Source organism: Halichoerus grypus, chromosome 2 (genome assembly GCF_964656455.1).
Source record: "Halichoerus grypus chromosome 2, mHalGry1.hap1.1, whole genome shotgun sequence".
NCBI lineage: Eukaryota > Metazoa > Chordata > Mammalia > Carnivora > Phocidae > Halichoerus > Halichoerus grypus.
Window position 1 is genome coordinate 186,704,665 of NC_135713.1, and position 26,886 is coordinate 186,731,550.

The 26,886-nt window shown below is 48.2% G+C and overlaps 1 long non-coding RNA gene and 1 pseudogene across 1 annotated transcript in view; both read left to right on the forward strand.

The window, feature by feature from the left end:
* The window catches only part of LOC118535299 (uncharacterized), a 39,716-nt gene that overhangs the window by 4,220 nt on the left and 8,610 nt on the right, over positions 1 to 26,886 (forward strand). The gene's annotated exons all lie outside the window — the stretch shown is intronic.
* LOC118535288 (small ribosomal subunit protein eS19 pseudogene) lies at positions 15,431 to 15,839 on the forward strand (annotated as a pseudogene).

The following is a 26,886-nucleotide window of genomic DNA, read 5'->3' on the forward strand; positions in this document are numbered from 1 at the left end:
TTAAATTTTCACCCCTCGGGCCCCCTCCCCCCGGGCATCACGAGGCCCTCCCCGCTCGGTTTCCAGCCTCGCCAATCCCTGACCCCCTCTGGTCCCAGGACTCCTGTCGCCCGGGTCCTTCTCCCAAGCCTGCACGCAGCGGTCCCCTGTCCCCCCCAACACCTGCGCCCTGAGCATCCCTCGCCCCACCGGCCGCCGCCTCCCCGGCCCGGCCGCCGCCCCCGCCCCCGGCCGAGGGGAAAACACACAAAGAAAACAGAAATACCTTCCACTTAAGCATGGAGGCACATTAGGGAGGAGAGAGACAGGGACATGCCTTGGGACGGAGCGTTCCCCATCGGGCGGGGGCGCGGGGGGCGGGGGCCCCGGGCCGGCCTGCCTGGCGCTCGCCCTCTCGCCGCCTCGCGGGCTCCTCGCTCGGCCCCAGCCCCGGGGCGCGGTGCCAGGCGGGCGGGCCGGGGGCGCGGGCCCCGCCGGGGTGGACCAGCTGGGAGGGCGCCGGCGGCCGGGCGTGTGGGTGCGCGCGCGCGCGGGCGTGTCACCGAGTGTGCGAGAGCGAGTGTGTGTGTCTATGTGTGTGTGTGTGTGTATGTGTGTGGGGGGGCGCGCGCGCGGGCCGGCGCGGGTGTGTCACTGCGGGCGGGAGCGCGCGCGGCGCGGGCACCCGCGTGTGGCCGGAACGTACAAAGGGCCGCCCGGGGCGGCGGGGAGCGGAGGAGGGGAGGGGGCGCTGCGCCTCGCGCCCTCCAGCTGCACGGCGGGATCCCGCGGCGCGCGGCCGGGCCAGGGGTGCGGGGCGCGCTCCCGCTCCCCTCCCGACTCCACCTGCTTCTCCCACCCCGAGCAATCGTCGGAGCACCACCACCGCCACCGAGACAAATACCTAAGGCCCGGGACCGGCCTCGGAGGAGGGGGTGCACCTCGAGGGTGGGGGACTTCTCGGTCTCCAAGCCCTGGCGCGCCAGGGGATGGGGAAGCGTTCGGGGAGGAACCGGGCAGGGAGGCAAGCGGAGCGGCGGGACCGGGGGGCCACTTTTCAGCCAAGGTGACCTCCGAAAGCCACAGCCGCCCTATGCAGGGAGAGTCCAGACCCTCCTCTGGCTCTGCCGGGACGCCCCCCTCCCCCGCTCCTTAGACTCGGCTCAGCCGCAGAGATCCAGTCCCCCGGCGCCCCCTGCTGGGCTGTCTCCTTGCCCCCAGCTCCGGTTGCGGCCCCTCCTGCAGGCGTCTGCTGGAACTGCAGAGGCCCGCGCTAGGAGTGAGGGGAGTCAGCTCCGCCGTCAGGGAGGACCCCCAAAGGGGCGCGCTCCAGCCCCTTCTCACACCTCGCTTGGCTCTGCCCGGCCACCTCCAAGGCAGCATGCGGAGCGCCAGCTCTGCCCCGCCCCCGCTTTCTTCCCACCCCCCTCCCTGTCCCACCCTGGTCTACCTGTTGGCTCCACAGACTTCTCCGGCTCTGACCAGCACTGACCACGACCCCTCCTCCTGTGCTGGTTGCTTGCTTCCTCTCTCCCTTCCGTTCTCTGTCCTGTCTCTCCTCTCCCAAGCTGCTCTTGGGGAGGAGAAGGTGGACTGAGTCCCCTGCCTCTTTTCTTTACTCCTGGCATCCCCAAAGCCACTTTAGATGGAGCAGGAAAGGGGCACAGGACCTCTCTTCAATAAAGGACACCAGGCAGAGTGGCAGGCAGGCAGCAAGGCAGGAGAGAAGACCCCACCCCAAGTGCCCAAGTGACAAACCGGTTTCCCCACTTCCTAGTCTACCAGGTTGCAACCTTAATCTAGGCTCTCCCATTTTCCTGCCCGCCCTCAGGCCTGCCCCTGAGCCAGCCACATGCCCGGCTGGGGGCAAGTCCCAGATGCCCCTCGAGATTAATCTCCAGTTGCAGTAACTTAGGTGGTAGGGCCAGGGCGGGAGGGCGGGGGTGGCCCTTCCCAGCTCCAGCAGGATAGCTCCGGAGGGCAGCCAAGAGCTGTGTCTCTGACACACCGTCTGGGCACACGACCCCAGCAATCGGCACCCTGACTTCTCCAGTCCTGGGCCAGCTTCCTCTCCCTCTGCCAACTGGACGGTGCCCATCTTTTGGCCTCTGAGCGCACAGCGGGCACTCTTCCAGCTCCCTGCCTGGCTGTCTGCCCAGGATGGGCATGGGAGGCAGCAGGCCCTGTGGAGGGGAGGGGGTGGTGCAGGGAGGGGCGGCTTCCCCCCAGCTGCTTGGACACCACCTCCCACGCCTCTCACAGCCTACAGGCTGGGGACTCAAGCTTCTGCTCCTCCATTCAGAAGGCTGACTCAACTACACAGACTCTGCCCCTTCCTCTCCCTGTCAGGGTCCCCCTAAGACGGGGTCTCTTTCCTGCCCCACTTTGTGTCCACCTAAGGAGAAGGGAATCAGCAAGTGTTTTACTCGTATTCTCTCATTTAACCCTCTCAACAATCCTGCAGAATGGGCATCCTTGGTCCCATTTCAGAGATAAAGAGTTGAGGCTCGGACAGGAATAGCCATGTGCCCACTCTAAGAGGAGCACAGCTGAAATTCAAACGCAGATCTGCCTGACTGCAGAGCTCCCAGCCTCTTTCCTATCACCAGCAGCACCTCTTAACCCTGTGCACTGCCAGAAGCTAGGGCCAGCCTCTGTGGATAGAAGAGAGCTGGGCTCAGGAACCGGGCTGAGCGTTAAGACATACGGTTATGTCAAGGTTAAGGAACTGGGCATTAGCCCTGGATGATGACAGGAAAGATGCTTGCCCAGTCACATGGAGATATTTCTGCCCTTATGATAAATGCCAAGAAGCCACTGGTTCGGAGACTGGGGGGACAGGTGCTGTGAATCAGCCCCCAGAAACTGGGAACAGTTCCAAAGGTGTCAGCAGGACAATGCACTCATCTTTCCCCACCCTGAGGTGACCTCCTGCATCAGGAGGGCTCCAGGATCCTGACCTGAGCCGAAGGCAGACGCTTAACCACTGAGCCACCCAGGCGCCGCTGTCGCTCACTTCCTGAAGATGAACCCTTAACATTTCTCATCATCTGCATAGCCGCGATTTCATTTGACCCCCTATTCCCCTCAACTACTTCACACCCACCCAACCCAGGGGTGAGAAGAGATAGAGCTTCGGAACAGAAACAAAACATTGAGACCCTTCAGTGAGCCAGAGGGTGGGTGACATTGACCCCACGAGATCCTCTGGCCCACCCCCCAGGGAAGATAGGTTCCAGGCCCAAAGCAGAGTCTCCCGGGGTAGGGAAAAGGCTGGGAAGCCATCGCCACGGATCAGGGGCAAAGCAACGCAGGTATTAATTCTCCAGCTCAGAGACGAGAGAATTGCTCCTGGAAGCTGGCCTGGTGCCCTGGCACAACCAGTGTTCCAGCTGCCTCCCGCTGAAATGCCTCAGGTGCCGCCCCACCCCCACTCTCATTCCTCAACAGGTAACTTCCCTCCGGCCCTCCTCCCCGGCCTCTCTGGAGCGTTGCTCTTGGTGGGGAGGGGGCAGCTGGCTTGTTTGAGGGATCAACAATGCTTAACTGAGCTTCTCACACACTGCCCCCCCCCCGCCCCCTGGCCTGTTCCTGGGCACCTGCAGTTGGGAGGTTATGGGGGAGCACGCTAGAGGTGAGAATTCTCAGCCTCTCCTTCCCCAAGGTACAGTCAGAACAGGGAGCGCACCTGGACAAACATCTGGGCAGGAAGAGGGACGTGGGGCCAGGGGTGGGCAGAGAGAGGCACGGGGGCCTCTAGGGAAAGGCACAGGAAAAAGGATGACGCGGAAATGATGGGTGGGATATGCTGAACTGCTCACTCTGCCGTGGTGGGAACCACCCCCCCAGATCCTAGAGAAAGCCCCCTGCCAGCGGGGCTGTTGTCCAGCCAGCGCATTTCATGAGCCCCCTTAGGACCATCCACACTCCATCAAGGGTGGCCCGCAGGCAGCGAAGGGGCTGCAATTCGGCCCTGTTCTGGAGAGAGAATGACCAGGGGCACTGACCTGGCATCTGGGGCAGAAACTGGCAGGGGTGGGGGAGGTGAGGAGGAGGAGGTTCTTCCTTCTGACCACAGACTAGCGCCCCAGAGCCCCTCCCAGGTCCCCTCCTGCATTCCTGGCCCTCCCATTCCCCCTCCCACCCTATAGGAGAGGAGTGAATAGCCGTGAGTTTCAAAAGACCGTCCCTCATTCCCTGCGGTCCTCCCGCTCCTGCTTCTTATTGTAATGAATGCTAATGATGCTTCATAATTGATGCCCTCATTAGCACATCAAACCCACTTTCTGAAGAATGGAGAGAGAATGCGGGAGGGGGGGGGGGTTCTCTGGGGTCCTGAATGTAGCCACCTCCAGCCAAAGAAATACATCCTGGTGCTTCCAGCAGTGAGAGACCCCGGGTTGAGGGACTTTCAGCGAGAAGCCTAGATGTCCCTCTGATTGGCAGTTTTCTGAGCACAAGTCTCCGTCTTCCCTGTCAGATGGCAAGCAGGGGTCCCACCTCCGCCATCAGACTGGGAGCGCTTAGCCTCCCTCATTAATTAGGGCTCCCTCTCAGGGTCATGCAATGGTTCTTACACTAGAGTGAGGATCAGAATCACTGGAGGGCCTGTCAGAACATGGGTTGCTGGGGCCCTCTCCTGAAGCTTCTAAGTTTGAAGAAGGGCCTGGGAATGTGCATTTCTAACAAGGTTCTAAACGCTGCTGCTCTGGGCCCCACTTTGAGAACCAGTGGGGGGCAGAGGGTTTTCTTGTTTTCCCAGCTTAGGGCTTTGCCTGCTGACGCAGGTTGACTGGCAGGTCTCCACAGGGCCTGGCCCCCGGGGAGTGTCCAGGAGAACTTTGTGGCAGGGATGATGGCTCTTCTCCTCCCAAACCACCTGCCCTCAAACCAAGGCCAATTCCTGCCACATAAGCAGCCCTGGAGACTCCTTTCTCCCCAGACCATGACCTTTGGTACTGAGGGACAGAGATGACCAGAACTGGATCTCTTGATCCCCAGCTGCAGGCCACCATGCTCTGGGCCGCGGATGTCAGTGGGTCTCCTGGGAGGGGGAGGAAGGAATAAAGATGAAAGAGAGGCTTCCCAGCACCGAATCTCACTTTGGGGAGACTTACCAGGGCCTAAGTGGGGAGAAGGGCTCATGGATACAGTCCGATGGCAGGAACGTGCATGCGGCTCCCCACCCCCTTTCTTCCCACTCAGTCCCTGAGGCATAAGAATTGCAGGTTGGGGGTGGGGGGAGGAGGAGGAGATTAGAGCAGGAATGTAAGGATGGAAGAGGAAGGCAGACGGAAGTGGGGTGAAGAGAAAATGATAGACAAAAACAGAGAAGAGAAGAGGGGAGCGAGCAGAGAGGGGAGGTAGAAGAGAGAGAGTGAGGGAGGTGAGAAGCTCAGGAAAGGCAAAGGAAAGAGAGAAGAAAGATGACGAGAGACTAGAGCAGGGAGGAGGAGGAGGAACGGGGTCTGTATCTATCCTTGAGAGGACATATTTCGAGCCACAGGGTCCAGGTGGACCACAAGCCCAACTCCTGAAGGACCACACCCAGCCTGGCTTTGAGGCTGTAGATTTCACCATCCGACCTACATGCCTTGGTAAAAAAGGGAAAGGCACCCTCCCACGCCCCCACGCCAGCCAGCAGCCTCCCAGGCCTGCCAAGTAGCCTTAGAAGCCTATGGTGGGTGGTAGGGCAAATGGAGCAGGAAATCATCCTGACATATTTTACCCATGCTAGCACCTGGTGGTAACCATCGCCTTGCCTTCCCAGGTGACAGCAATTACCTGTTGAATAAGGAAAGCAGGTGGAACCCTCTCACACTTTGCTGGTGGGAATGAAAAATGGCTCAGCAACTATGGAAAACAGTTTGGCAATTCCTCAAAAAGCTAAACGCAGAAATACCACATGACCCAATAGCCTAAATGTCCTTCAGCAGGTGAATGGATAAACAAGTGGTGATCTCTGCATATAATGGAATATTATCTGTCCCTAGAAAGGATCCAGGTACTAATTAATACTCACTCCAACACGGATGAACCTTCAACACGTGCTAAGTGAAAGAAGCCAGACATAGAAGGTCACATGTTGTATGAATCTGTGTATGTGAAATATTCAGAATAGGCAAATCCATGGAGATCTGCCTAGGAGGAGGAGGAAGAAAATGGAGAGCAACCGCTTAAGGAGTATGAGGTTTCCTTCCGGGGTGATGAAATGCTTCAGAGCTTAGTGGAGGTGGTGGTTTGCACAACATGGTGAATGCACTAAATGCTACCGAGTTGTTCACTTTAATTTTATGTTATCTGAATTTCACCTCAAAAAAGAAAAAGTAGCAATGAATGTAGGAGTTTTCCAGGGAGATCATGAAATCGATCCATCTGCAGAGCCTACCTGGGAACAGGAGTGTGTGCCCACATGAGTCACAGCCTTTCTGATGCCCTGGGGCCCCAGGCATCTGCTCGGAAGACTCAGAAGATGCTTGCGGGCCCCCCCCCAGCATGCTGTTTTCTGGCCCCACACTGCATCCCTGAAGCCTCCCCTGCCTGGCTCACACCCCGAGAGAGGCTCCCTTTCACCTCGCTTCCCAAGCAAGCAGCAGATGCAGGATGGCTGGGTTGGGGCTGAGGAGCTAGCTTCCCCTGTCTTCAGCTAACATTGTGCCATCCGTCCCAGAGGCAGACCCATCCCTCCCTGATCTTCTTGCTCCAAAGCTAGCTTTATTTATTTATTTTTTAAAGATTTTATTTATTTATTTGAGAGAGAGAATGAGATAGAGAGAGAGAGCATGAGAGGGGGGAGGGTCAGAGGGCGAAGCAGGCTCCCCGCTGAGCAGGGAGCCCGATGCGGGACTCGATCCGGGGACTCCAGGATCATGACCTGAGCCGAAGGCAGTCGCTTAACCAACTGAGCCACCCAGGCGCCCCAAAGCTAGCTTTAAAGTCCCTCTGGTTTTCTTTTCCATAGATGATTTAGTCACCCTCTAAATGGGCCCCCTGCTCTCTAGAACCTCTCACTCTTCCCAATCCCCTTTCCACGGCTAGGCCCTGGACGGGCTGCTCTGGGTGCAGCTGAGGCAGGGCGGGGTCCCAGGATGAATCAGGCACGTCTGCTGCTCCCACTGCTCTAAAGCCGCCACTAGATCCTTCCATTCGAAGACCTTCAGTGACTACTCCCTACACAGGTGATTGTGTCCTTTGAGGACCCTTCACCCTTTGAGGTCCTGACAAAAGTTCTGCACCCTCTCTCTACATAAATGAGCATCCACGCCCACCACAAAACAACAACAACAACAACAACAACAACCCTGTGGCCCTTCCCGACCTCTGCAGCCCCTCCAAGGACCCCTGGGGCAGGGTTACTCAAACCACAGACCAGCACAGCCACTGGTTCACAGATGAGTACAGAGAGAGTCAGGGCGCCTGGGGGGCTCAGTTGGTTAAGCGACTGCCTTCGGCTCAGGTCATGATCCTGGAGTCCCAGGATCGAGTCCCGCATCGGGCTTCTTGCTCAGCGGGGAGTCTGCTTCTCCCTCTGACCCTCCCCCATCTCATGCTCTCTCTATCTCATTCTCTCTCTCAAATAAATAAATAAAAATCTTAAAAAAAAAAAAAAAGAAAGAGAGAGTAAGCATTAAGCAACCTTTACGGGGATCTGCCATTGCCACAGCGTCCGAGCACATGATCATTTTTACTATATATATATATATTTTTAAAGATTTTATTTATTTGTTTATTTGACAGAGAGAGACACAGCGAGAGAGGGAACACAAGCAGGGGGAGTGGGAGAGGGAGAAGCAGGCTTCTTGCCGAGCAGGGAGCCCGATGTGGGGCTCGATCCCACGACCCTGGGATCATGACCTGAGCCGAAGGCAGACGCTTAACAACTGAGCCACTCAGGCGCCCCATGTTTTATTTATTTTTTTAAAAATCTGAAGCAAATAGGGGCACCTGGGTGGCTCAGCCGTTAAGCGTCTGCCTTCGGCTCAGGTCATGGTCCCAGGGTCGTGGAATCGAGCCCCACATTGGGCTCTCTGCTCAGCGGGAAGCCTGCTTCTCCCTCTCCCACTCCCCCTGCTTGTGTTCCTGCTCGCTATCTCTCTCTCTTTCAAATAAATAAATAAATAATCTTTAAAAAAAAATGTGGGTTCACAGTCAATGGGAAATTTAACAACAATAAAATTGTGTCTCAACCCCAGAGAGTTTGAGAAGCACTGCCCTAAGCATCCATTCACTTCCATTCATTCTCATACCTGAGAATTTCAATAAATTTCTTAGCCTGGCATTCAAGGCCCTCCAAGATCTGTCCCCTAAATCTTTCCAGTCTTATCCCTGGCCACCTCCTGCAATACCACATACTACACACACACACACACACACACACACACACACACACGTGCCTGCTTGTGTGCATGCTTGCTCTGTATCTTCCCTTCACACTTCAGCTTTTGCCGATTCTGTTCCCCCACCATAGGGTTATTCTTTCCTTCCTCTGCGCCTGTTGACACCTGACTCCCAATTCCAGGAGCGGCTCAAATCCCATTTCCTCAATATAAAGCCTTCCCAAACTCTACCCCTGCCCTCCGCACACGCAAACACATTCTAGCTGCATTTCCCTCTCCCCTGGGCTTTTGTAACACCCACTTAGCTTTCTTTGTGGCTGTCCGTCTCCTCCTCACAGGGCAGAGCTTTGGTCCCCTTGGTCCCCTCTGTCTTCTCCACCATCCAGAGTGTCCATGCTGTGTGGATTCTGGGAATTCTGCTGCCCTGATCCTCCGGGGTCTCTCCTGTTGCTGCTCTCCCCTCTCCACTGGTTCCATGCTGGGCCTTCTGAGCCTCGAGCTCCTTCCCAAGACAGGCCCCTGGCCTCCATACCACTCCCCGTCCCACCCCTGGCTTCACCCTCCTTCTCCGGGGGTCGGCCCGCAGCAATAACCACTGGTATATGATGAGGGCCAAAAATCAGTGACATCCAAGATTTCCAGGACTGGAAAAAAGTGAATTTGACCTATTTTTTGAATAGGAAATCCTATTTGCAAGTGATACAAAATTCAAAAGGGGCAAAAGGGGAGTACAGTGGAAAGTCAGTTCGCCCACCACTGTCTCTGCCCCAGCCACCAGGGTCCAGCACCAGAAGCAAACACCATCCCCAGTTTCTTTGGCCTTTCAGGGCTTGCCTGTGTGCTCACGAGCATCTCCTTTGTGTTCTCTTACCCAAACAGCAGCATAGGATACACACTCAACAGCTATAAACCGGACATTGGTCTGCATCAGCACACATAAAGGTAACCTGCTGGGGTGCCCGGCTGGCTCAGTCGGTAGAGCATTCTCTCTTGACTTCGGGGCTGTAAGTTCGAGCCCTGCATTGGGTGTAGAGATTATTTAAAAATAAAGTCTTTTAAAAAATAAAATAAAGGTGCCCCGTGGATGGATATTTAGACCATGTCTAGGGCAAGAGATATCCTGGTAATTACTTTAGTTCACACAATGCCAGCATATCTGTAGAATAAATTCCTAGAAGTGGAATAGCTGGATAAAGGGTATGTGCATAAGTATTTTAGATATGAACCATTATTCCTGTTTTTGCCCTGATGTGTGGATCCATAGCAACCAATCTTTTCCAATTTGGCCACTTATTTCTCTAGTTGTGTGACTGCTGGGGAAACTGAGGCAGATACTCTCCCCCCCCCCCATATACACTCCCATAGAATCCCAAATTGGGCAAGGGACCTGAAAGCAGAAAGAAATCCAGCTTCAGGGCTCCTGGGTGGCTCAGTCATTAACCGTCTGCCTTCGGCTCAGGTCATGATCCCAGGGTCCTGGGATCGAGCCCCGCATCAGGCTCCCTGCTCCATGGGAAGCCTGCTTCTCCCTCTCCCACTCCCCCTGCTTGAGTTCCCTCTCTCGCTGTGTCTCTCTGTCAAATAAATAAATAAAATCTTAAAAAAAAAAAAGAAATCCAGCTTCATCAGAGGTAGGAAATGTCCCAGGGGTCCTGTGCACCTTGAGAAGCAGAGGGAAGGATGAGATGCCTAGCCTGAAAAGGGAGAAACTAAGATAATGATCACTTTTCGTGTGAACGAAGAGCTAAGCCGGAACACTGAAGGGGTTCCATGTCAGCAAGAGAGACTGCGATTAGCCCCCAGGGTAAACTTCCTGTCAGTGCAGGAGGCGTGCTGAGGGCCAGGCACCAGCAAGGACTGTGGGGACTCCTTACTCAGAGAGCATTAAGCCAGGATTAAGGGTGGTGGCCGGGCCAAGGCTGCTGGGAGGCAGAGGGCTGGAGCAGGTGACCATTTAAGCTGCCGTGCAAGGGCACGGCTTAGCCAAGGTAAACAGCGTGGGAACTGGATTAGTACGGCAGGGTCCCTTCACAGCCATCCTGTAATCAAGCCTCCAAGGAGGGCAAGCAAGCGTGATGAGGAGCCCACTTTGCTGATGAGAAAACCAAAGCCCAGAGAGGCTAAGACACTTGCCCAAGGCTTCACAGGTGAACCAGGACTTGAACCCAAGCTTTCCGCCCCCAAGTCCAATGACATGGCCTCCCACTGCCTTCCTGGGGCTGGAAGCTTCCCAAGATAGGCCCCAGTCTCTGGCCTTGATTCCTCCACCAAATTCCCCAGGCCCTTTGCACCCTCACTCCTGCATGCCACCCTCCCCACCAACACCCCAACCACGCAGTTGCAGGGCAGGGTGGGGACTGCTGGGCGAGGCTGCAAATCCCTCTCCTGTCTAACAACCGAGCTGAGAGAGGAAGACAGAGGTGGGAACAGGTCCCAAACTCCCATCTCACGTGTCCTCGCCCGTCTCGGTCCCAGACTCTCTCGTGATAGGAAAGTAGGCCAGTTTGGAATATGTCACAGATATTTTCGACATCCCCATCTGTACTATGGCTTTGCATACAGCCAAGTGGGGCGGAGCCAGAACCTCCGTGCTGGATGAGGGGTACACCTGCTACCTGTGGGGCTCAGAGCCCAGACGGGGCTGCGAACATGCACAGGGGACCCCGAAGGGCACTGCGCACCTGTCCAGCAGCCGGGACAGGGCGGGACGAAAGACCAGCCATATCTGCGCCCTTCCCACAGCAGCAGAAGCTGAACAGCTGTGCGATCTGTGGACACTATCCAGCTGCCCTGTGAGCCCGTGTGCCTGGCTAGCCTGGGGGTGGAGCACTGAGGAGGGAGCCATGAGTCCTGCAGGGAAAGGGGACTGGGAAATCTTTAGGGGAGAGGTGACTGATGCTTGAGTTGGGCCTTGAAAGGGGAGCAAAACTTTGCTGGGTGAAGATGCGGAGGGTTGGGGCGCCTGGGTGGCTCAGTCATTAAGCATCTGCCTTCAGCTCAGGTCATGATCCCAGAGTCCTGGGATCAAGGCCTGCATTGGGCTCCTTGCTCAGTGGGGAGCCTGCTTCTCCCTCTCCCTCTGCCCCTCCCCCCAGCTTGTGCACTCGCTCTCTCTCTCTCTCTCTCTCTCTATCTCAAATAAATGAATAAAATGTTAAAAGAAGAAGAAGAAGAAGAAGGAAAAGAAGAAGAAGAAGGAGAAGATGCAGAGGGTGTCCCCGGCCAAGGGGTGTGCTTGGGGTGTTCTGCAGCCACTGTAGCTTGGGGGGAGAGGACTGACCAGGGAGGTGCAGCAAGAGAGACTGGGTAGGGGTGGGGTGGCCCTGGAGAAGGAGCTGTTATGGTGAATGCCCAGCGAGGAAGCTTCGGGTACACCTGCAGTTGCCCATGGAGGCTTTTACGTTAACAGGATTCAGAAAAGACATGCAACTGTGGGCAGGGAGGAGTCACGGTGGGAGGGGCAGAGGTGCAGGGAACAAAGGAGTGAGAGTTCTCTCTGAGCCACTAGCCACCTTGACCAAGTCATTCTTGGGTTTGCTGGCAGGGGCACGGCTCCTGATTGGGAGAGAGGAGACCCATGTGAGAAATGAATTCCTTGCAGAAGTTAGAGATCTGCTAGCTCAAAGGGGCCAAGGTCGGGGTGGGGATTACATATCAAGCGATTCTCCTGGAAAGGCTGGTAGAGGAGACACCCGGACACTGTGTTTACTAAGCACCTACTATGGGCACTTTGCAACACTGCCTCACTTAACCCTTACAACAAGCCAAGAGTAGGTATGCTTTCCACCTTTTTATCAGTGTGGAAACTGAAGCTGGGGTTTCAGGAGTCAAGAAGCAAAGGGAAGTATAAGTCCCTTCCCTAAGGTCCCACAGCTTATAAGTGGGGTAAGAATCCAGGTCAGTCTGTCCCCAAAGCCCATCCCCTTCTTCTCTCACCACCTCCCAGATAAGAGCCAAGGCTCCTTCCCAAAGAAATAACTCAGGCTTAACCCTCACCCCTCTCTCAGTCTCCAGCCTGGACCAGGCCTCCAGGGCCCCACAGCAACCCCGCGAGAAAGCCACACTCAGATGAGCAAACGGAGCCTCAGAGAAGTTAAGTGACTTGCCAAGGACACAAAGCTAATTAGTGACAGAGGTGGGATTCAGATCCAGATACCTCCTCCCACCTAATCACTCTGCCTTATTCCTCCCTAGCACTTAGTTTCTTTCTTCTCCGGTTTCCTCATCTGTAAAGCGGGCCCTGGGGAGGAGGATTAGCGAGAGAATGCACAGATAAAAGCCACTTGGCACAGTAGCCAACACTCATTCAACCTTCAATAAATATTTGCTGAGCACCTACTAGGAACAGCCAGCCTCTTCCAGCCTTTGGGAGGCAACAGGTAACAGAAACCAGCCCCTGCTCCCGAAGTGGATACTGAGCCGAGGGTTAGGAGGAGAATAGGCTAGAGTAACAGAGAAAGCGCTCCACAGTCGCACCCACTTAAGTCCTACCTACGGGTTGTAGGAGCTTGGGTTCTGGTGCTCTCTGCACCTGGATCTAGAAAACGAGAAGAACCCAGAGGGGAGCTGCCTCACAGAGAGGCCCCCCTCGCAGGTGAGCAGCCCTGTTCCCTCTCCCCTGACAGCAGCGCAGCGCCTTCCCCCACCCAGCCCCCCCCACCCCTGCCGCCTGCCAGTGGGGATGGGCACACACTTCGCTTCCTGTTCCCTCTCTTCCCAGGACCTACAGCCCGCCCTTCTTGTTCAGTTGCCAACTGACAGCTGCCTAGCCTCCCTTCCTCTGTGTGTATAAAATCCCATTTTAGAGTTGATAAAACTGAGGCTCAGAAAAGCCAAGTAACTTGTCCAAGGAATCCAGAGCCCCTCCTCTTCTCTACCTACAGTTGCTGGGCTGTAAGCCAGGGCTGGACCGCCAGCCCCAAGTGTAACCAGACGCAGAGGAATTGAGGGAAGAGACTCTTTCTTGCACCTCTCCTGGGTCATTGCTGCTTTTGTCACCCCTCCTTGGGGCAGTGCCAACATGTCAGGAGATGGGGTCAGGTCCTTCCTAGCTCCCCATTGCTGCTTCCAGAACATCACTCTGCCACTTTTTTGCAAAAGCCCCTGCTCCATCCACTTGTGCCGCCCTCCCCCCCTTCATGAGTGCTGTCCACTGACCTCCCAACACTGCCTCTCACTTGTTGAGGCCTTTTGGCATCCCAATTCCTAGTGCACACTGGGCAACTCTGAAACTCCCAGCGTCTCCCTCCATTCTACAACCTTCACATGTCAACTCTCATTCTCCTCTGCCTGAATCCTTGTGCCCATCTTGGACACCGTCACCACCCCTAAGGGCTCGCATCATCCTTTCCAAACTTGTCTTCTGCTCCCTTTGTTAAACTGTTCCTCAATCAGAACAACTGTTCTTCAATCCCCAGTCAACTGACCCTGAGATGTTTTTCCCACCTGTCAGCCCCCTTGTGTCTTCATTCTCTTCCCTTTTTCAGCCCAGAGTCTCTGCTTTATCAGATCATTTTAACTTCTTACCTTCTGTCTTTTGTGGTTACACTTGCCTGGCAAAACCCTAACCCTGGACCTCTGATGCAAGAAGGCTATCTTAAGGGGTGCCTGGGTGGCTCAGTTGGTTAAGCGTCCGCCTTCGGCTCAGGTCATGATCTCAGGGTCCTGGGATCCAGCCCCACGTCGTGCCCTGCATCAAGCCCCACATCATCGAACCCCCAAATCAAGCCTGCTACTCGCTCTCCTTTTGCCCCTCCCTTCCTTGTGCTTTCTCTTGCTCTGCTCTCTCTCCCTCAAATAAATAAATAAAATCTTAAAAAAAAAAAAAAGAAGGCTACCTTAGCACATATGTTTACCACTCAAAAATCCTTTTAAAATGACAGAGAAGGGGCGCCTGGGTGGCTCAGTCGTTAAGCATCTGCCTTTGGCTCAGGTCATGATCCCAGGGTCCTGGGATCGAGCCCCACATCGGGCTCTCTGCTTAGCGGGAAGCCTGCTTCTCCCTCTCCCACTCCCCCTGCATGTGTTCCTGCTCGTGCTCCCTCTCTCTCTGTGTCAAATAAATAAATGAAATCTTTAAAAAAAAATGACAGAGAAAAAATATACTAGAGTTTTAAAGCAGATTAGGCTATACTAATGGCAAAACCCAACAGAGAAGAGGAATCCATGATCCCATAGAGGAAGTCACTAAAAGTGTGAATCTTCCATAAAAGAACCCTAGATTTCCTGCTAATGTCAGGAACAAGGCAAGCATGTCACTCTCATCATCCCTGTTCAACATTGTGCTGAGGTTCTGGCCAGTGTTCTAAGGCAACAGTCAAAGGGCATCCAGAATTGAAACGAAGAAGTAAAACTGTTTCCAAGATGGCATGAATTTCCATGTGGAAAATCTGGTGGAATCTAAAACATAGCTGTTGGAACTAATATGTGTGTTTAGCAAGATTTTAAGTATAAGATCAACATATAAAATCAATTGTATTTCTTTTTTTTTAAGATTTTATTTATTTATTTGACAGAGAGAGAGAGAACACAAGCAGGGGGAGTGGGAAAGGGAGAAGCAGGCTCTCCGCTGAACAGGGAGCCCAACACAGGCCTTGATCCCAGGACCCTGGGATCATGACCCGAGCCAAAGGCAGACACTTAACAACTGAGCCACCCAGGTGCCCCAAAATCAATTGTATTTCTATATACTAGCAATGAACAACTGGAAATAGAAATTTTAAAAAAAAGATCATGTACAGTAGCATCAGAAAATATTAAGTACTTAGGGAAAAGACTGATAAAGAATATTCAAGACCTACACACTAGAAACTATAAAACTTTGCTCAGAGACCTCAGTAAATGAGAAGCTATACTATGCTCATGGATCAGAAGACTCAATACTTGTCAAGATGTCAGTTCTTCCCAAACTGATGTATAAATTCAACACAATCCCAGTCAAATACCCAGCAGCCTTTTTTTATAGAAATTGAAAAGTTGATTCTAAAATTCTTAGGGAAATACAATGGATTTAGGATAGCCAAAACAACTTTGAAAAAGAAGGTGGGGGGAGTTGAAGGGCACTTTCCCCTGGCTGGCAGCGCTGAGGCCACCCATGGCTGGAGTTACTGTAAAAAAATGTGAACCAGCAGGGGTTCATCAGAGCTCAGGCAGCCTTCCTCAAAAAGCTTGGGGAGCTGAAGTTTCCTAAATGGGTGAACACAGTCAAGCTGCCCGAGCATAAAGAGCTTGTTCTCTGCGATGAGAACTGGTTCTACAGATGAGCCACTTCCACAGAGCAGTGCCTGTATCTCTCGGGCTGTACCAGGTTGGCTCCATGACCAGGATCTATGGGAGACATCAGAGAAACAGCGTCATGCCTAGCCACTTCAGTCAAGGCTCCAAGAATGTGCCACACAGGGTCCTCCAAGCCCTGGAGGAAAGTTACAGACAAGAACCAAGATGGGGGCCACAAACTGACACCTCAGGGACAGAGGTCTGGACAGAATTTCTGGACAGATGGTGACTGCCAACAAGAAGCATTAGAACAAATGATGGGTTGCTTCATTTGTGGAAGAAAAAACAAGTTGAAGAACTTACACTACTTAATTTCAAGATTATTAGAAAGCTACAGTAATCAAGGTAGTAAGTATCTTGTTGGCATCAAGATAGACAAATAGACAAAGGGGAAGAGAATAGAAGGTCTATAAATAGACCCACGCATATATGGGCAATTGATTTTCAACAAAGATGCAAAGGCAGTCTAGTGGGATAAAGATAGTCCTTTCAACAAATATCCTGGAGTAAATGAATGTCTATGTTCAAAATAAAATAACTCACACTGTATACAAAAATTAACACATAGTGGATCCTAGACCTAAACATAAGCCTGAAAGTATAAAACTTCTAGAAGAAAACATAGGAGAAAATCTTAGAGATCTTGGGTTAGGCAAAAATTTCTTAGATAAGAACACCATAAAATAAAAAAAAATTGAGGGGCGCCTGGGTGGCTCAGTTTTTGGGTGTCTGCCTTCGGCTCAGGTCATGATCCCAGGGTCCTGGGATCAGGCCCCGCACTGGGCTCCCTGCTCCGTGGGAAGCCTGCTTCTCCCTCTCCCACTCCCCCTGCTTGTGTTCCCTCTCTCCTTGTGTCTCTCTCTGTCAAATAAATTTTAAAAAATCTTAAAAAAAAAAAAAACTCAATAAGAAAACACACAACCCAATATTTTAAATGGGCGAAAGCTTTGAATAGACACTTCAACAAGGAGATTTACACATGGTAAACAAGCATACAGGAAGATGCTCATTATCAGTCATTAGGGAAATGCAACTTAAAACTACAATGAGAGGGGCACCCGGGTGGCTCAGTCGTTAGGCGTCTGCCTTCGGCTCGGGTCATGATCCCAGGGTCCTGGGATCGAGCCCCGCATCGAGCTCCCTGCTTGGCGGGGAGCCTGCTTCTCCCTCTCCCACTCCCCCTGCTTGTGTTTCCTCTCTCGCTGTGTCTCTCTCTGTCAAATAAATAAAATCTTAAAAAAAAAAAAAAACTACAATGAGGTATCACTATTAGAATAGCTAAAAATTTTTTTCTTTGATGACAATACTAAGTGTTGGTGAGACTGTGGAGCAAGTGGAGCTCTCCTACACTGCCAGGGAAAGGTAAAATGGTACAACCACTTTGGAAATCAGTTTGCCAAGATCTTAAAATGTTAAACAGACATTACCCTATGACCAGCTATTGTACTCCACAAACTATTTACCCAAGAGATATGAAAGCGTATAATCATACAAAGATTTGTATGTCGCAAGATTTATTTGTAATAGCCAAGAGATGGAAACCCAAATGTCCATCAAAAAAATGAATGAATAAGGGCACCGGGCTGGCTCAGTCAGAACATGTGACTCTTGATCTTGGGGTCATGAGTTGGGGCCCTATGTTGGGTGTAGAGATTACTAAAAAATAAATAAATAAGTTTTATTTTTTTTTAAGTGAATGAATAAACAAATTAGAACATGTTCATACATGGGGTGCCTGGATGGTTCAGTCGGTTAAGCGTCCGACTCTTGGTTTCAGCTCAGGTCACGATCGCAGGGTCCTGGGATAGAGCCCCATGTGGGGCTCCTTGCTCAGCACAGAGTCTGCTTGCCCCCTGTCCCTCTGCTCCTCCCCCTGCTCATGCTCTCTCTCTCTCTCTCGCTCTCTCTTTCCATCTATCTCTAAAGTGAATAAATAAAATCTTTTAAAAAAAAGAACATGTTCATACAAAGGAATATTACCTAACAATAAAAAGCAATGAACAACTGATACACATAATAACATAGATGAATCCCAAAGTGATTATGCTAAGTCAAAGGAGACAGACAAAAAAGAGTATATTTACACTGTTTGATTCCATAGAGATATCAAATCTAGAAAATGCAAACTAACTAATCTATAGTGACAGATAAACACATCAGTGGTTGTCTAGAGATGAGGGGAGGGGGTGGAGAGGGGTGGGAGTAACAGATTAAAAAGGGACACAGGGAAACTTTTGGGGGTGATATGGGTATGTTCATTATCTTGACTTAGTGATGATTTCACAGGTGTACTCATATGTGAAAACTTAAACAGTACCTTTTAAATATGCGTAGTTTATTGTATTGTCAATTATTCTTCAATAGAGCTATAAAAGGGTAAATAAAAAGAAGCAATAATCAGATAAAACAAAAGAGTTAATCCAAAAAAAAAAAAAAAAAGAAATGAGGTATAGATATTGGGAAAAAGCAAAATCATCTCTACATGCAGATTATATTATTATCTACTTAGAAAAGTCAAAGAGTGGGGCGCCTGGGTGGCTCAGTCGTTAAGCGTCTGCCTTCGGCTCAGGTCATGATCCCAGGGTCCTGGGATCGAGCCCCGCATCGGGCTCCCTGCTCGGCGGGAAGCCTGCTTCTCCCTCTCCCACTCCCCCTGCTTGTGTTCCCTCTCTCGCTGTGTCTCTGTCAAAGAAATAAATAAATCTTAAAAAAAAAAAAAAAAAAAAAAAGAAAAGTCAAAGAGTCCACTGAAGCCTTATAAATCTTATCAGCAAGTTCAGTAAAATGGCCAGTTAAAAGAAAAATATAGAAAAATCAATAGTTTTCTTTTTTACCAACAAAAACCAATTTTAAAATGTTTAAAAAATGATTTTATTCATAACAGCAATTACATCTATGAAATATATAGGAATAAATTTTACCAGGGACAAACTAGAAGACGAGTAAATGGAGAGATATATGTCATTTTCTCACAATGGAAGAATACTTTGGTAAGTCTGTTAGTTTTCTCAAAATTACTCTATAAATCCAATGCAACTTGAGTTTGAAATTCCAATAGAATTCCTTAACTGAAACTAGAAAAGATAATTCTAAAATTCATCTGGAAGGGTAAATGAGTACCAAGAGAAAAAAAAAAGGTAAGGAAAATGGGCTGAGTGGGAATTGCTTGCATTACCACTAATCCAAATGTACCATAAAATAGTAGGTATTATAGTAAGAATAGGATTTGTCTTCACGCATAGTAGGTACTTCACAAACATTTGTAAAATGATCAAGTAAATCAATAAGCTAACAGATCAATAGAACAAATAGTCCAGAAGCAGTATCAAAACCCTTTTTCATATAGTGAATATTATAATTGTAAACCTTTATCATATATCTCTATTAAATATGTCCTTGATGTCCATGAGCACCTCAAAGTCAACATGCCCTAGATTGACCTAACCACATTTCCTCCCTCTCCAAGCTCCCTATCTCTATTCCTGCTCCTCTTCCTACTTCACAGTTCTGCCAAATCACTCAAATAGAAAGAGTGGTCACCCTGGATCCCTTTCTCCCCCTCACGCTCTCATTCAGTTTTACTTTCTAAGATATCGGTCTCCACCTCCCACCACAGAGGAATTTAGCACATGATAAAAACAGCAAGGAAGGGACACAGTGCTGGAACAAGTGGCTATCTATGGAAAAGAAATACTTAAGTTAAATCCATATATAAAAATGAATTCCAGATGGATTAAATATCTAAGTATAAAGAGTTAAACTATAAAATACATGAAAGAAAGGGGCACCTGGCTGGCTAAGTTGGTGGAGCATGAGACTCTTGATCTCAGGGTTGTGAATTCAAGCCCCATATTTTGTGTAGAGTTTACTTAAAGAAAGAAAGGAAAGGAAAAGAAAAGAAAAGAAAAGAAAAAAGAAAACACTTGAAAGAAATAGACAAGAACGCTCTTTATAATTTAGGGATGGGAAGGACTTTTTATAAGACATGGAAGTCATAAACCACAAAGAAAAACAGTAACAGATTTGGTTATAGTAAGAAGCACCACAAAGTTAAAAACTGAATGCTAGATGGGGAGTATTTGCAACATTTAAGACATAGATGAGGTTAATTACTATCCCCATTATCCATTATCCATTATCCTTTCTTCTAGCAACCATCCTCCCCCAGCCCATATCCCCTGGAGAACCACTCCTCGCCTACTCTATGGCATGTGGTTTGATGGGGCTGGCCCGCCTCCCAGTTCCTGGATGAGGCATATGACCTAGGCTTGACCAGTCAGTGTATTCCATCCTCCCTCAAGCAAATTGACTGGTTTAGGGCAGGGTGTGTGATCTAAATGAGGGTCAAATTAGAGACCACACTATGACTTTTCTAATCTCTCAGAAAAGAAGAGCAATGGAGTGTGTCTGGAATTTCTATGGCCACCTTTTTTTTTTTTTAAGATTTTATTTATTTCTTTGACAGAGAGAGACACAGCCAGAGAGGGAACACAAGCAGGGGGAGTAGGAGAGGGAGAAGCAGGCTTCCCGCAGAGCAGGGAGCCCGATGTGGGGCTCGATCCCTGGACCCTGGGACCAGGACCCTGGGACCATGACCTGAGCTGAAGGCAGACACTTAACAACTGAGCCACCCAGGCTCCCCTTCTATGACCATCTTGACTTCATACGGAACAGCTTATCTGAGAATAAAACCAAAACAAAGGAAATCAAAGCCATGTACTGCTGAAAGATTTATGAAGACAAAGTCTGGGCACCTGGACCTAGCTGTGCCTAAGGTGAGCTGCCCCTAGGAATTTAGTTATGTGAGCCAATAAAGCTGTCCTGCCTTCTTTTTTCACCAAAGCCAATTTGAGTTTTATTTCTGTCCCTTGCAAACCAGAGCAATTCTAATATTTAATCTATCCTTAAAAATATTTACTCAACTGTTGTTCAGGGGAAAAAATTTTCAGAAAACTATATATAAATGTTATTCTGTTTTTAATTTTTTTTTTAATTTTAAGTAGGCTCCACACCCAATGTGGGGCTTGAACTCATGACCCTGAGATCAAGAGTCATATGCTCTACTGACTGAACCTGCCAGGTGCTCCTATTCTGTTTTTAATTTTAAAATATGTGTCTATGCATATAAAAAGGTCTGGAAGGACACATACACACACACACACTATTAGCAGTCTTAATCCCTAAGGGAGTGGCAATGGAGGCCAAGGAAATGCAATTTTAACCCTACACATGAGCTTTATGATTTGAATTTTTCCAAAGAGCATTGAATCATTCAATCAACAAATATTTATTAAGTACCTTTTCTGACTGTTCTAGGCTGGGGGCATAGCATTAAATAAAACAAATAAAACCCTTGCTTTTCTGGTAGGGAGAGGCATCATTATTTTTTTAAGATTTTCCTTATTTATTTGAGATGTAGAGAGAAAGAGCATGAGCAGGGGCAGGAGCAGAGGGAAAGGGAGAAGTAGACTCCCCGCTGAGCAGGGACCCAGATGAGGGGCTCGATCCCAGGACCTTGGGATCATGACTTGAGCCAAAGACAGACAGACGCTTAACCGACTGAGCCACCCAGGCACCCAAGGCATCATTATTTTTTTTTTAATTATCTTAAAAATTAATTAATCCAGGGGTGCCTGGGTGGCTCAGTCAGTTAAGCATCTGCCTTCAGCTCAGGTCCTGATCTCAGGGTCCTGGGATCCAGCCCGCATTGGGCTCCCTGCTCAGCGGGGAGTCTACTTCTCCCTCTCCCTCTGCTCCTCCCCCTGCTCATGCTCTTTCTCTCTACCTCTCAAATAAATAAATAATATCTTTTAAAAAATTAATTAATCCAATTCTGCTTTCAGTGTGCCTGCGTCCTGGCTTCTGAGTATCACTAGAGAAAAGCACACAACTGAGAAGATGAGGACCAAAGAAATGGAAAACAAATGTTCAATAAAATCTACAAAGCCAAAAATTGGTTCTTTGGAAAGACCACTAAAATTGATTTAAAAAAATGTAGCAAGAAAGATGAGAGAGAGAGAGAAAACATATAACTACTATTAGGAATACAAATGGAAGCATTACTACAGATCCTATAGATGTTAAAAAGATAATAAGAGGGTATTACAAACAACTTCATGTCAACATTTGAAGATTTAGGTAATGTGAGAAATTCCTTTAAAAGCACAACTCACGAAAAATGTCACAGGAACACCCAAAAATGTCATAAAAATATTCTGATTTTTGAGATCACAATAGGCCTATGTATCTGTTAAAAGAAATTGAATCTTTAATTTAAAATCTTCTACAAAGAAAACTCCAGACCCAGATGGCTTCACTGGGGAATTCTTCCAAACATTTAAAGAAGAAATAATACCATTTTACACAAATTCAACAAATAGAGGGGGAAAAAAGAACATTTTCCAACTCATTTTATGAGACTTGACTAACCTTGATACCAAAACCTGGCAAGGATATTACAAGAAAGGAGAATTACAGCCAATATCTCTCATAAACATAGATGCAAAATCCAACACAAAAATGCCAAATCAAATTTAGTAATTTTTTAAAAGGCAATTCATAGTAAAGACCAGATGCAGTTTTGTCCAGCAATGAAGGTTGATTTAATGTTCCAAAATCAACCAATGTAACTACCCACATTAACAAAATTAAGTAGACAAACTATATGACCATTTTAATAGATACAGAAAAAGCTTTTGATAAAATTGAATACCCATTCATGAGAAAACTAGAATAAAAGGGAATTTGATAAAGGATCTCTCAAAAAAAACTTTACAGTTGGGATGCCTGGATAGCTCAGTTAAGCCTCTGACTCTTGATTTCAGCTCAGGTCATGATTTCAGGGTCATGAGATCCAGTCCCACACTGGCCTCCATACTGGGCATGGAGCCTGCTTAAGATTCTCTCACTCTCCCTCTGCCCCTTCCCCCATCTCTCTCTCTCTCTTAAAAATCAAAAACTTTTAGTTTACATCATATTTAATATTGCAATATCGAGTGCTTTCCCCCTATATTAGGCACAAATATCCTTGCAGCCTTGGGGTAGGCAAAAATATATTAGGACAAAAAAGTACTAGCCATACAAGAAAAAAGTGATAAAGTGGACTTAATTAATATTACAAATTTCTGCACATCAAATAATACCCTTACAAGATGAAAAAGTAAACTACACCTGATACAGAACCTATACACAGAATAAGTGAATAACTTCTATAATCCAATAATAGAAAGACAAACAATCCAATTTTTTAATAGGCAGAAGACTTGAAGAGACAAAAGATATTGGAATGGAAATAAGCAAATGGAATGGAATAGAAATAAGTAAATGAGGGGCACCTGGCTGGCTTAGTCAGTAGAGCATGCGACTCTTGATCTCAGGGCTGTGGGTTCGAGCCCCACGTTGGGTGTAGAGATTACTTAAAAAAATAAAATAAAATCTTTACCAAAAAAAGGAAATAAGCAAATGAAAAGATGTTCAACATCATCAGTCACCAGTGAAATTCAAATTAAAACCACAACAGAATGCACAACAGAATGACTACAATCGAAGTTTGAAAATATTACACACTGGCAACATGTGGGCAACAAGAACATTCCTACAGGTAAAATAGTACAACCACTTTGGAAAACATGTTCATTAGTAATTAAACAGAAACAGACTTAGGGGCGCCTGGGTGGCTCAGTTGTTCGGCTCGGGTCATGATCCCAGGGTCCTAGGATTGAGGCCCGCATCAGGCTCCCTGCTCAGTGGGAAGCCTGTTTCTTCCACTCCCCTTGCTTGTGTTCCCTCTCTTGCTGTCTCTCTCTCTCCCTCTGTCACATAAATAAATAAAATCTTAAAAAAAAAAAAAAAGAAACAGACTTATACATATATCATCACCTAATTTACAACAAAGATCGAACTACAAATCAGTGGAGAAATGATGGTGCTTTTCAATAAATGGTGCTAGAGTAATTGGATAGCCACATAGAAAAAAGGGAATCTTGGCTCCTGTCTCAAACATACTCCCAAAAGTCATTTGAGATGGATCATAGACTTAAGTGGGAAAAATAAAAGCAATAAAGCTTATAGAAAAAAAAATCATGGATATTTTCATGGCCTTGGAGTAGACAAAGATGTCTTAATCAGGACATAATAACTGCTAAACATAAAGGATTAATGTATTTGACTTATTAAAATTAGAAAACTCTGTTCATCAAAAGGCACTATAAAGAAAGTTGATAAAGAAGATGTGATACACACACACAATGGAATATTATTAGGCCATAAAAAAGAATGAAATCTTGCTATTTGCAATGACGTGGATGGAGCAAGAAAAGTATTATGCTAAGTGAAATAAGTCAGTCAGAGAAAGACCAATACCATATGATGTCACTCATATGTGGAATTTTTTTTTAAAGATTTTATTTATTTATTTTGACAGAGAGACAGAGAGAGGGAACACAGGCAGGGGGAGTGTGAGAGGGAGAAGCAGGCTTCCCGCTGAGCAGGGAGCCTGATGCGGGGCTCCATCCCAGGACCCTGGGATCATGACCTGAGCTGAAGGCAGACGCTTAACGACTGAGCCACCCAGGCACCCCCATATGTGGAATTTAAGAAACAAATGAACATGGGGGGAAAAAAGAGAGGCAAACCAAGAAACAGACTCTTAACTATAGAGAACAAACTGATGGTTACCAGAGGGGAGGTGGTCGGGGGCTTGGGTTAAATGGGTAATGGAGAGTAAGGAGTGCACTTGTCACGATGTGCGCCAGGTGATGTATGAAAGTGTTGAATCACAATATCGTACACCTGAAACTAATATAACACTGTGTGCTAACTGGAATTAAAATTTAAAAACTTGGGGCGCCTGGGTGGATCAGTCGTTAAGCGTCTGCCTTTGGCTCAGGTCATGATCCCAGGGTCGTGGGATCGAGCCCCGCATCGGGCTCCCTGCTCGGTAGGAAGCCTGCTTCTCTCTCTTCCACTCTCCCTGCTTGTGTTCCCTCTCTCGCTGTGTCTCTCTCTGTCAAATAAATAAATAAAATTTAAAAAAAAAATTTAAAAACTTAATAAAAAAAGGAAGTTTAATAAGCAAAACAAAGAATAATAAAAATACGCCTACTAATTAATAAAAAAATCACACAATCCAAGTTTTTAAAAATACACCAAACACTGGAAACCACTTCCCAAAAAAGGATATCCAAATATCCAGCAATTACAAATGGGTGAATACAAATGAATACACATATGAAAAAGTGCTCGAATTGCTAGGCATCAGGAAAATGCAAATTATAACCACAGTGAGATACCAGGGCACATCTCTAAGTATGGATAACATTTTAAAAACTGAAAATTTATGATGGGGTGTAAATTGGTGTAATCACTCTGGAAAACTCTTCGACAGCTTCTATGCAGGAAAGACAGCCTATCTTATGATCTAGCAACTCAACTCCTAGGTACATAGACAAGAAATATGAATGCTTATTTTCAGCAAAAAACAAAACAAAACAAAACAAAACAGAACAGCCCAAAATGGGAACAAACCAGATATCCATCAATAGTGGAACAGCTAAATTGTGTTAGAGTTATATGGTGGCATTCTATGCATGAAAATGAATGAAATAGGGTGCCTGGGTGGCTCAGTCGTTAAGCGTCTGCCTTCGGCTCAGGTCATGAACCCAGGGTCCTGGGATCGAGTCGCACATCGGGCTCCCTGCTTGGCGGGAAGCCTGCTTCTCCCTCTCCCATTCTCCCTGCTTGTGTTCCCTCTCTCGCTGTTAAAAAACAAACAAACAAATCTTTAAAAAAAAAAAAAAGAAAATGAATGAAATACTGTTACTACAACAGTGTGGGTGCATCTCACAGACGTAATGTTGAGTGAAAGAAACAGACACAAAAGAATATGGACCAGGGGCACCTGCCTGGTTCAGTCGGAAGAGCGAGCGACTCTTGATCTCGGGGTTGTGGGTTCGAGCCCCACGCTGGGTATAGAGATTACTAAAAAAAAAAAAAAAAAAAGAATATGGACATATAATTCCATTCATATGAAGTTCAATAGTAGGCTCCCCAAAAAGAGACAAATCTATGGTAATAAAAATCAGAAACATGGCTACATGTGAAGAGGAGCCTCTGGAGGATGCTTCTTCTGGGATTTGAAATGGTCAGTATCTGGATATGGGATTGGTTACACCACATACCTGTGGAAAAAAACATCAATTACTGATTCAATTACTGTAAGATGTGTCCACTTTACTGTGTGCGTGTTATACCTCCATTTAAAAGTTTTTAGGGAGGGGCTCCTGGGTGGCTCAGTCGGTTAAGCGGCTGCCTTCGGCTCAGGTCATGATCCTGGGGTCCTGGGATCGAGCCCCACGTCCGGCTCCCTGCTCAGCAGAGAGCCTGCTTCTCCCTGCCACTCTGCCTACTTGTGCTCTCTCTCTCTATCTCTCTATCAAATAAATAAATAAAATCTTTAAAAAAAGAGAGAGAAAAAAAAAAGTTTTTAGGGACACCTGGGTGGCTCAGTCGGTTAAGCGTCTGCCTTCGGATCGGGTCATGATCCCAGGGTCTTGAGATGGAGTCCCCATCGGGCTCCTTGCTCAGCAGGGAGCCTGCTTCTCCCTCTGCCTGCCGCTCCCCCACACTTGTGCTCGCTCTCTCTCTCTCTGTCAAATAAATATTTAAAGATTTTATTTATTTATTTGACAGAGAGAGAGCACAAGCAGGGGGAGTGGGAGAGGTAGAAGCAGGCTCCCAGAAGAGCAGGGAGCCCAATGGGAACTCGACCCTAGGACCCTGGGATCACGACCCGAGCCTAAGGCAGTCCCTTAACCAACTGAGCCACCCAGATGCCCCTAAATAAAATCTTTTTTTTTTAATTTTTTAAAATAAAAGTTTTTAAAAGGTAGTAGTAAGGGGGCGCCTAGGTGGCTCAGTTGGTTAAGTGTCTGTCTTTGGCTCGGTCATGGTCTCGGGGTCCTGGGATGGAGCACCACGTGGGGCTCCCTGCTCAGCGAGGAGCCTGCTTCTCCCTCTCCCTCTGCCCCTTCCCCCTGCTTGTGCTCTCTCTGTCTCTCTCTCAAATAAATAAATAAAATCTTTTTTTAAAAAAAGGTAATAGTAAAATGTTATTAATTACTATATGGTACCAAATTTGTAAATTTAGAAGTGGGAATATTCTTTAAAAAGCACAGCTTATAAAAACTGAAACAAAAATAAATAAAAAATCTGACTAGTCCCATAGCCATCAAGAAAATTTAATCAGTAATTGAAAGCCTAGTCACAAATTAAGCTCCAGGCCCAGATGGCTTCGCCA